Consider the following 12,359-nt stretch of genomic DNA (forward strand, 5'->3'; position numbering starts at 1 on the left):
GAATTGGGCATGCTCATTGATATTTCTCTCTTCCATCTCAATACAAATCGTTTCAGTGGTGTCATTCCTCTTAGCTTCAAGAGTATCACACTTTTAGCAGAGTTGAATGTGAGTAACAACCAAATCTCAGGGAATTTCCCTACCATGGTTATGGAACTGCAGAGTCTGGTGTATTTGGATCTGAGATTCAATTTCTTTATAGATCCTATTCCTACAGAGCTCTTCAAAAAGAAGGAGATGGATGTTATCTTTGTGAACAAAAACTATTTTGAAGATAAGATTCCAAACAACATGGGGAACTGTCCAATGTCTATAGTGAGATTTTCCAATAACAAGCTGACTGGAAGCATTCCTAGCAGTGTTGGCACCCAGAAGTTGAACGAGGTGGTTTTTCTCAATAATGTAATGTTTGGATGCTTGCCAGAGGAAACAGGGATGTTGGAACAACTCAATGTGTTGGATGTGAGCATTAATCACATAGGAGGTCAGGTTCCAATATCTCTTGGTTGTCTTGGTAACATTGAGTAGCTCATTCTTCCTCGCAGTGAATTCAGTTTGTTATTCCTTTATTAATTTTCGGCACTTTGATATGTTCAATTGTTTATAGGAATGCCCCCTTGCTTTGATTGTGCAAGTATTTTAGGCCTTGGAAATGGATGAAAAAGTAGCTTTTCATATATTGACCTCTGTTTTTTTATCAAATATGTTTTCCATTGAAGCATTGGAATATATTTGTGTGACATTCTGACTATAGTTAGAACCTAACTAGCAGAATTGAGAAATGTTTATCAGAAAAAATATAACTTTGAAACATAGATCAGCTTATCACACATTATACCATGAATGTTTCCAACCTTGTTGAAATGGATAGTTTCTCATGATGGCCAGAAATTATTCTTAATGTTAATTCAAGTTTACAAAGACTATCAAATTGATATAAAATTATCAAGTATACATGATGAAGAACTTTGAAGCTATGAAATATTTTCATATTGAAATAGTTGAAACATTATTCTAAAGTCTAGATAATTGAATATTATTTTGTTATTTTTGGTTAAAACCAATACTAATTTCTTTCTCTATTTTTGAGGTTGTGCAGAATGGAACAGGATGAGAATATCAGTGAATATAGTCATCCAGAATAAACCTACATCACTGAAGAGGCTTTTGGATTCATTAATTGAAGCCTATTATGTTGGAGATGATGTTGTTTTGACATTCAATATGGACAGTGCTATGGATGCAGAGACCCTGAAGACAGTGGACAGTTTCATTTGGCCCCATGGTGAGAAAATTTTGAGACGTAGGATTATTCAAGGGGGTCTCATAAGGGTAGTTAGTGAAAGTTGGTATCCATCTTTTGATGATGATTTTGGTCTACTCATTGTAGATGATATTGAGGTTTCTCTGTTCTACTATATGTGGCTCAAATATGCCCTATTGGCTTACCACTATGATCCACAAGTTTCTTTCCGTGAGCTCAATGCCATTGCCCTATACACTCCAAGGGTAATTGAAGTAGTTAAGGAAAGACCCAAGTGGAATGCAACCCAAGTCTTCAAGGCAGTGCATCCAAACACACCATATTTACATCAGCTTCCATGTAGCTGGGGCTCTCTATTTTTCCCATGAAAGTGGAGGGAGTTTTACAAGTATATGACCATGATATTTATAGAGGATGCAAAGAAGAATCTTATGTAGATACCTCGTTCTAGAACCAATGGATGGGAAGCATCTTGGAAGAAATTCTTAATTGATGTCATGTATTTACGAGGGTATGTAACACTGTATCCCAATTTTCCTGACTAGAGAAGCTTCTCAACAAATCACATGGAGCCAAGAGCTCACATTGCTATAGTAGATAATGTCGTGACTCAAAAGAAGGAAGATTTTGAAGTGCCCCTCCTGCGAGAGGACTTCCATAAGCTACTTCCTTAGCAGAAGATGCCTCCTTTATCAAAATTTCCAGTAATCAACCTCTTCATTCAAATCACCTCCCTGAAGGGGTTGAAGTCAGTAGGATCCAAATTGCAGCAGGATGTTTTAAAATGTAAGTTGACAGAAGTTCTAAAGGCAGATGATATCACAGAAGAAGCATATAAATGTGTCACAGAAGAAGGTTAATTTCTAGAAAGATTCTCATTATTTCCATTGACAATAAAGGAACACTATTGGAAATAATCATACATAGAGGAAAAGAAATAAATGGAAAAATAGAAGAAGGTTATCCAATGGATACTGAGAGGAGTGTATGCATTAGAGTTGATGCCTATACATGTTCTCCATTTGTAACTACAAATATATTTAATATTGCTAATATTGAACAAGTGTAAAGGGAATGAAAACTGAAACATAAAGTTGGTTGCTTGTATCTTCTTGTTGCAGGTAGGGTTTCTTTTATTTTAGAAATAAAATCTCCTTATTTGAAAGAAATTATTTTGTGTTGCATGTGTTCTTTGGTTTGCCTTGCCTAATTCTCCTAGTATCACTTTCTTTGCTACTTTCTCATTTATTGCAGGCCCTGGGTAATGTTTTCATTACTACCAATATTTCTGCAAATATCTTCGTTTGGTTTCTAATGTTGTTTCAATTTTATCGTTTAAATTCACTGTGCAGCATGCTTATGTTAGCCCTATGTTTTCAGGGTTGTCCTTTGGTTTTAAATCACAGAGGAAGGCCAATATATGGAGCAGTTTTTAACACTGGGAAAAGAAATTTGTGTGCTAGAGCTGATGCAAACCAAGAAAAAATCTCTAGTCCTATTGCTCCCCTTGAGTTGGAATCTCCAACTGGTCAATTTTTGTCTCAGATTCTAAAGAGTCATCCTCATCTTCTCCCTACTGCAATTGGTCAGCAGCATGAGAGGCTTGTTGCTGATTGGGATGCTGAGGCCCAGCAGGAGAAACCTTCAACAAGCAACACAAATCTTGTATTATACGGGTTGCAACCATAATTTCAACTTTAGAATGCTAAGTTCGAAGCAGATTTTCCTTCTCTTTACCATTATATCCAATGATCCTTTATATCTTGACACAAAACTTAAAGTTGTCCATTCTATAGAGGCTATTGAGATGATAAAGGAGCATCTGTCTCTTGTTCTGGGAAATCGCAATGTAGTGTCAGACTCAAATACTATTGCTGAAATTAGTAAGTTGCGAGTGGGGCAAGTCTATGCAGCATCTGTCATGTATGGATACTTCTTGAGAAGAGTTGACAAACACTTCAAACCATAGAAGAGCACGAATATGCTTCCTTTTGTCTCAAATGAAGAAACAAATGTTGAGAAACTGAATTACACCCACCCAAAATTAGGTGGAAATTGGCAAGATAATTCAGCTATACAAGGTGGTGCGACAATTGCGGCAGCTATTGCTACAATGGTTGGTGCAGCAGCTCCTAAAGGTCAAGATTTCAATCCTATAGTTTTTGGTCAGATAGGCCTAAACCATGTAAGTTGAGGGCTTATGTTATGTCCTTTGATCCAGAGACCTTGCAGAGGTATGCTACAATGAGGTCCAAAGAGGGAGATTCTTTTACTAAGTGCACTGAAATGGAATATGAAGGTAGTGACTCCTCTTTCATATTTGCAATATGGTGGCCACATATTAGGTTTAGAGACGTGGTTTCATGGAGATTTTATATTGTGGTCCTCTGAGATTTCTTTCTTCACTATTAATGGTATGCATGTTTATAGACATACATTTACTTACTTTTGTTATTGAGTCAAGAGAAGAAAGTTTTTGCAAACACCTTGGTGGGGGTATTTTTTGCTGTTGTGTTGAGAGAATAAAGTTTTTTAGGTCCCAGAAGCACATATTAATAATTATGTGAATGTTGGTGTAAACAACATACATTATGCCAATGTTATTGTATTATTATGTCAATGGTGTTGTAAACAACACATATATTCCAATGTTTCTGTAATATTATTTCAATGGTGGTGTAAGCAGTGTTGGCATTATGATTCTGGTTTGGCTCTATGGTACAGGTGTTGTACTTGATGGCAACTCACTCAAGTGGCAAAACTCTATTCAGGCTCTTAAAATAATGGAAAATAAGAGGTTCGCAGGTGCATCGTTCAAAAGGTGCAGACCCGCAGGTTAGCCGTCCAGGGAGTGCGGACATACCCGCAGGTTCACCGTTCATAAGGTGCGGTCCCCCAGTTCACTCACTCCAATGCAGAGAAGTGCGCTCACGTGGGGTATCCTATGTTTGGCCCTTGGTTGTTAGCCTGTCTTTTACGATCCTATGGTTTTGGCCCATGGTATAGGATCTAATTTATTGAACCGCAGTTTGGATCCCTTGTATTAGTTTTTGATGGTTTTGTCCCATGGTGTGGATAAGGGTTTGACTATAAAAAGGGGAAGGAGATCACTTGGCTAGACACTGGTGAAATTTGAATATCCTAAGATCTGAATGTTTGGGTGATTGGTTTTAAAATCTAGATCTAAAGCAAGGAGAAAATTTAAGGCGAATCTATTGATAAGTCGTGATCTCTCGGGCGCATGATCAGATCTGTGGATCTGACTGACTGTGGCACATTGGAGGACTGTTAATTTGGCCCTAATCAGAGGTTCTCAGGCGATCCACGGTGTAATTGTGGGGGTACGCAGTTCAGGAGAAGATGCAATGCGGGGGTACGCAGGCAACAGAAGGCACAATGCGAGGTACGCAGCGTAGAAGAAAACAAGGTGCGGAGATACGCAGAGGCACAGAAGGAACAGTGCGGAGGTACGCAGTCAGAAAAACAGTACAGTGCGTATCTGAGTTGAGGTACGCAGTTCAGCAAAAGGATAAAGTGCAGTGGTACGTAGAGCAGCAGAAGGATACGGTGCAGATCTGCGCAGTTCAGGCACAGAAAGGCTGCGGATATCCACAGGTTTATATCGGTGAAGTTGCAGACCTGTCTTAAAAAATTTGTCGACTGTCTTTTATCTATTGCTATAGAGTTCTGGGTTTATATTTCTGGTATTACTTTTCTGTTTACAGCATTCTGAGAAGTTGGGTGATTCATTGGTTGATTGTATAAGGAGATTGGGTGATTTGCATGTACTTGATGATTATTTGATCTTCTTGGATCCAGTCTGAAAATTAATGAAACGTGGTCCTTAAAGAAGTAGAAGAGCAAAGAGGGTTGTAGCTCCCTTCCAGGAGAGACTGGAAAATGAGAGAGAGTTGTAGCTCTCTGTAGGTTGTAGCCTGCGTACTGGTAAAGGACTGCACCAGTACAAAATCCTTGTAAAAGAAGTTTCTAATTGAAATAAGATTGAGACATATTGCAGCAGGTGGTTTTCACCCACATTGGGTTTCCACCTTATATCTGGTGTTGTGCTTATCTATTTTTCTTTCTCTTGTTCATTATTATATGGCACTGACATACAAATTAATGATCAATATCTGAAGAATAAATTAAAGTATAAATCTGGAAGGCATATTGAAAAGAATTTGATAATACTGATTCACCCCCCCTCTCAGTATTATTTCCAACAATTGGTATCGAAGCCAAGTTCTTCAGAAGAATCTTGATCGTTTGAAGAAAGATCTTGCATCATGAGTAACTACGAGAGGGAAGCATCAATCAGGCCACCGATTTTTGATGGGACAAACTTTGTTTATTGGAAGGTAAGAGTTACTGCCTATCTTCAATCTCTTGGTACTGAAGTCTGGGATATCATAGATACAGGTTATACTTTTCCATCAGCAACTCCTACAGATCCAGCTGAGAAGAAGAAATATGAAACAAATGCAAAGGCAGACAATACTCTATTAGGATGTCTATCTCAATTAGAATTTGTCAAGGTAATGCAGTTTAAATCTGCAAAAGAGATATGGGACAAGATTGTTCTGAGCTATGAAGGGGATGATAAGGTAAAACGAGCAAAACTTCAAACCCTCAGGATTCAGTATGAAAATCTCAGGATTTATAATGATGAAAGTGTGGCTAACTATTTTCTTCGTGTAGATGAGATTGTTAATTGTATGAAAAATTTGGGTGAAGAAATAAAAGAGGCTATTGTGGTTGAAAAAGTTCTAAGATCTTTGTCCCCTAGGTTTGAATCTAAAGTTTCTGCTATAGAAGAAAAAGAGAATCTACAAAGCCTTAAAATGTCACAGCTGCACGGAATTCTAACTGATTATGAAATGAGGAAAGGAGGTCCATCAAATAGGAGAGAAACTGCCTTCAAGGCTTCAGGGAAAGGCGAGTACTACGAGTCAGGACACGTGTCAGAAGAAGAAGAAGAATAAAATTTTGTCAGAAATCTTCAACGGGGTATTGGACGGTTCCGAGGTAAGTTACCTTTCAAATGCTTTGCTTGTGGAAGAGTCGGTCACTATGCTGCCAAATGTCCTCACAAGGATAATATTGACAAAGGGAAGGAACCTGTTAGATGGAACAAGAAACAGAATGCAACTAAGAAAAGTTACTACACTCATGAAGACAGTGATGGCCTATCAAATAGTGACGAAGATGAACGAGGTAATGATTATAAACTTTTAATGGCTTTTGAAGATGATGATTACATGGATGTTATAGATGTGGATGACTTTTATGAAGAGATTTCTAGACTCAAGACATGTTTAGAAGAAAAGAATGTGATCATTGATACTCTGCAATTTCAACTTGATGAAAAAGGAAAATCTCTTGAGAAGTTAGAATGTGAAATTGTTGGCCTTAGAAAATAAATTGAGAAAACAAAGGTTCTTAATCTTAAGTTTGTTAAAGGATATGAAATTGTGGATGAGATTATCAATGTACAACGTTCTCCACTAATTAAGACAGGTCTGGGTTATAATGGAGAAACATCTCAAGCATCCACCTCAAAGAGTTATCTTGATGCAGCAAGGAGGAATGAGCAAAAGCCCAATGGATATCATCAGGTAAAGCAAGGAGGAATTACATCAAGAACAAACAGAGACTACCAGGTAAAACAGGGGCAATCCATCCTAAGGGTGAACAACAGCTACAACCAGCCACAGGTAAAAACTTCTCAATTTGCTTCAAGAATGGATGACAATAGAAATTACAATCATTTGGCTGGTAGATTTGATAATCGCAGAAGTTTCTTCAATGGTCAATGTTTCTCTTGCCATAAATTTGGTCACAAAGCAGCTCAATGTGTTGCCTATAAGACAATCATGACTAGAGAAGCTCAAAAACAAAGAAGTATGACCAGGATTACGAAAAGGACCTATAACAACTTTTTGGCCCTTGAAAATGAAATTGAATGTTCTATTTGTAATAACTTCGGTCATGAAGATTCTGAATGCAGGAGCAGGTTTCGGCAGACAAAGGAACAAGCCTCAAGCACCCGAACATGGAGAATAAAGGAACCACAACCAGAAAGATGTGGGATAGCCTTTTATGCAGAAGGACAGGAAAATCTATGGTACATCGACAGTGGATGTTCGAAGCATATGACAGGTGATAAAGAAAAACTTGAATCATATACTGCTTTAGAAAAGTGTAAGAAAGTTTCTTTTGGAAATGATACCCCTGCAGCCATAAAAGGAAAAGGCGTTGCTCATTTGAAAGAAAAGGTCAAAGCTGGAAATGTTTTGTATGTTGATGGCTTGAAGTATAATCTACTGAGTGTTAGTCAGATGTGTGATCAAGGAACCGAGGTAATATTTCAATCAAATGGATGTAGCGTTCGTGATCTTGATACAGGAAAAATAGTGATCAAAGGCAGAAGAACTCCAAATAATATATACATATTTGAAGAAGGACAACAACAATGCTATTTGAGTAAGGATGATGAACATTGGTTATGGCACTGGAGGTTGGGGCATCTAAGCTTTTCACAAATAAGGAAAGCATGCAAATACCAGGTTATTCATGGTCTTCCAGATATCAAAATTCCAGACAACACCATATGTAAATCATGTCAGTTTGGTAAGCAAACCAGAACTAACTTCCCTGAGAAGGAAGGATCAGCCAGCAGGCCTCTTGAACTAGTCCATACAGATGTATGCGATCCATTTAGGACAAGGTCACCTCGAGGAGAAGAATACTTTATATTATTCATTGATGAATTCTCCGGGATGGTTTGGTTGGGACTTATGAAACACAAGGACGAAGCATTCGAAAATTTCAAATCTTTCAAAGCCTTGGCTGAAAACGAATCAGATCACAAAATTAAGTGCCTCAGGTCCGACAGAGCTGGGGAGTTTACCTCAAATGAATTTTTTGATTTTTGTGAAGAACATGGAATAAGAAGGGAATTCTATACATCTAGGACTCCTCAGCAAAATGGAGTGGTAGAAAGGATGAACAAAACAGTCCAACAAATGGCTCGTGCTATGCTTGATGAGTCTAGGACTCCCGCAACCTTCTGGGGTGAAGCGGCATTTGCTACGGTTGTTATCCTCAACAAAACAAATGTCCGAGTGAACAACACTCAAACTCCTCATGAGCTCTGGTATGGTGAGACTCCTTCGGTAAAGCATTTCAAAAATTTTGGGAGCAAATGCTATATCAAAAACACTGATGAACAGCTCGGCAAACTTGAACCTAGAGTAGATGAAGGCATTCTCCTTGGTTATTCTCCCCACAACAAAGCATATAAGTGTTACAATAAAAGACTTGGAAGAATTGTTGACAGCATTGATGTAGTGGTTGATGAAAAAGGATACATCCCTAGGCAAGTAAATCATGAAAATATCGAAGAGGATGAATACTACTCTCCAAATCAGACAAATGATGAAGAAGAACCTCAAGAGGCACCTGAGGAGCAAATAAGGATAGAAGAGAAGACTCCATCCAAGTACGTTCAAAAGAATCATCTAGAATCTCAGATTTTGGGGCAGAAAGAAGCAGGTGTACAAACAAGAAGAACAATTGCAGAAGCCTCAAGCTATTTGGCATTGCTCTCCTCCACTGAACAACAAAATGTAAGAGAGGCATGCAAAGATGAATGTTGGGTCAAGGCGATGGATGAAGAACTTGAGCAGATCGAAAAGAACAACACTTGGGAATTGGTTCCTAGACCAAAAGATAAGAATGTCATAGGGATAAATTGGATCTTCAAAAATAAGTTGAATGAAAATGGAGAAGTAATTAGAAACAAGGCCAGACTTGTGTGTAAAGGGTATGCTCAACAAGAAGGAATAGACTTCGAAGAAACTTTTGCTCCCATTGCTAGACTTGAGGCCATCCGAATGTTCCTTGCTCTCTCAAGCTTTCAGAAGTTCAAAGTTTTTCAAATGGACGTGAAATCAGCCTTTCTGAATGGGGACTTAGAAGAAGAAGTGTACATTGAGCAACCAGATGGGTTCATCCTTGGGAATGATCCAAATCTCGTATGCAGACTAAAGAAGGCTCTCTATGGTCTTAAACAGGCTCCAAGGGCTTGGTACTACCGTTTGGACAAATATCTTCATCAACAAGGTTTTTCAAAGGGATCAGCAGATAGCAATCTTTACATAAAAATTGAAAATGACAAATTACTAATACTTGTTGTGTATGTAGATGATATTATCTTTGGCAGCAATGAAGAAGCTATGAGTCAAAGCTTTGCCTTGGTGATGCAGAAAGAATTCGAAATGTCTTTGCTTGGAGAACTGACATATTTTCTTGGATTGCAAATCCAACAAAATGAAGACGGGATTTTCTTGTCTCAAACCAAGTATCTCAAGCAGATTTTGAAGAAATATGGCATGGAAGATGCAAAACCAGTATGTACCCCCATGGTCACAGGATGTAGCCTCAGTGCAAATGATGAATCAGCAACAGTGCACCAACCAACCTACAGATCTATGATTGGAAGTCTACTTTATTTAACAGGTACCCGACCAGACATCATGCATGCAGTAGGAATAGTTGGAAGATTTCAGGCAAATCCAAAGGAAACTCATCTTCAGGCAGTGAAGAGAATTTTTAAGTGCCTTCAAGGAACTCAAAACTATGGCTTATGGTATCCTAGAGATACAAATCTCACACTTCATGCTTATACAGATGCAGATTGGGCCGGAAGCGTGGATGACAGGAAGAGCACAAGTGGTGGTGCATTCTTTATGGGTTCCAGATTAGTATCTTGGTTCATCAAGAAACAGAGTTCGATTGCTTTATCTACAGCTAAAGCGGAATATGTGGCTACTGCATCTTGTTGCACTCAACTCCTTTGGATGATGCAGACCTTGCAGGATTTTCAAATCACTTTTACTCCACCTATCTCCATCTTATGTGATAATACAAGTGCAATCAGCATTTCAAAGAACCCAGTCATGCATTCAAAGACCAAGCACATACTGATCAAGTATCACTTTCTCAGGGAACAAGTGCTTGAACAAAAGGTCAAGTTGGAGTATGTTCCTTCTAAGGAACAAGTTGCTGATATACTCACCAAACCATTGCCCAGGGAGACCTTTGAATACCTCAGGCAAAAGCTGGGGGTTGTTGATGTATCATCTTGTTGTTAATCATCTGTTTCAGAGATTGTTGGTTGTACGCGAGGTTCATATGGGGTATACGCGTACATTTGCTGGCTTATGGATTGGTCAAAGATCGAATGGCACAGGTTCAGGGGGAGCACATATAATGCATTGTTGGCATTATGGTAGCACAGAAGGAGATCATGGATGCTGATCTAAATATTGCTGCAATATGTCTCTATCTCTTTCTCTTATGGTGTATGGTGGATTATGGTTTGTAGATCTGGTTTACCGTTAGGGGGAGCATGATTAAAGATTGAAGAATGGTCTTAGGGGGAACATAAACCTTTGCCCTTGATGTCAAAGGGGGAGAATGACGATGAGGATCTTGAGGTTGCCATCAAGTCCAAAGGGGGAGATCGTTGGCATTATGATTCTGGTTTGGCTCTATGGTACAGGTGTTGTACTTGATGGAAACTCACTCAAGTGGAAAAACTCTATTTAGGCTCTTAAAATAATGGAAAATAAGAGGTTCGCAGGTGCATCGTTCAAAAGGTGCGGACCCGTAGGTTAGCCATCCAGGGAGTGTGGACATACCCGCAGGTTCACCGTTCATAAGGTGCGGTCCCTCAGTTCACTCACTCCAATGCAGAGAAGTGCGCTCACGTGGGGTATCCTATGTTTGGCCCTTGGTTTTTAGCCCGTCTTTTACGATCCTATGGTTTTGGCCCGTGGTAAAGGATCTAATTTATTGAACCTCGGTTTGGATCCCTTGTATTGGTTTTTGATGGTTTTGTTCCATGGTGTGGATAAGGGTTTGACTATAAAAAGGGGAAGGAGATCACTTGGCTAGACACTGGTAAAATTTGAATATCTTAAGATCTGAATGTTTGGGTGATTGGTTTTAAAAGCTATATCTAAATCAAGGACAAAATTTAAGGCGAATCTATTGATAAGTCGTGATCTCTCGGGCGCATGATCAGATCTGTGGATCTGACTGACTGTGGCACATTGGAGGACTGTTAATTTGGCCCTAATCAGAGGTTCGCTGGTGATCCACGGTGTAATTGTGGGGGTACGCAGTTCAAGAGAAGACGCAGTGCGGGGGTACGCAGTGCAACAGAAGGCGCAGTGCGAGGTACACGGCGTAGAAGAAAACAAGGTGCGGAGATACGCAGAGGCACAGAAGGAACAGTGCGGAGGTACGTGGTCAGACAGAGAGTACAATGCATATCTGAGTTGAGGTACGCAGTTCAACAGAAGGAGAAAGTGTGGTGGTACGCAGAGCAATAGAAGGATACGGTGCGGATCTGCGCAGTTCAGGCACAGAAAGGCTGCGGATATCCGCAGGTTTATATCGGTGAAGTTGCGGACCTGTCTTAAAACATTTGTTGACTGTCTTTTATCTATTGCTGCAGAGTTCTGGGTTTAGATTTCTGGTATTACTTTTCTGTTTACAACATTCTGAGAAGTTGGGTGATTCATTGGTTGATTGTATAAGGAGATTGGGTGATTTGCATGTACTTGATGATTATTTGATCTTCTTGGATCCAGTCTGAAAATTAATGAAACGTGGTCCTTAAAGAAGTAGAAGAGCAAAGGGGGTTGTAGCTCCCTTCCAGGAGAGACTGGAAAACGAGAGAGAGTTGTAGCTCTCTGCAGGTTGTAGCCTACATACTGGTAAAGGACTACACCAGTACAAAATCCTTGTAAAAGAAGTTTCTAATTGAAAGAAGATAGAGACATATTGCAGCAGGTGGTTTTCACCCACATTGGGTTTCCACCTTATATCTGGTGTTCTTTGGTGTGCTTATCTATTTTTCTTGCTCTTGTTCATTATTATATGGCACTGACATACAAATTAATGATCAATATCTGAAGAATAAATTAAAGTATAAATCTGGAAGGCATATTGAAAGAATTTGATAATACTGATTCACCCCCCCTCTCAGTATTATTTCCAACAAGCAGCATACATTATGCCATTG

At 39.2% G+C, this 12,359-nt stretch overlaps 1 pseudogene; it reads left to right on the top strand.

The window, feature by feature from the left end:
• The first annotated feature begins 144 nt into the window (after nt 1-144).
• On the top strand, nt 145-3,655 carry LOC149209166 (uncharacterized; annotated as a pseudogene).
• The last annotated feature ends 8,704 nt before the right edge of the window (nt 3,656-12,359 follow it).

Source organism: Pinus tabuliformis, chromosome 1_2 (assembly GCF_031772625.1).
Source record: "Pinus tabuliformis cultivar Carrire ecotype Pingquan chromosome 1_2, CPIR1, whole genome shotgun sequence".
NCBI lineage: Eukaryota > Viridiplantae > Streptophyta > Pinopsida > Pinales > Pinaceae > Pinus > Pinus tabuliformis.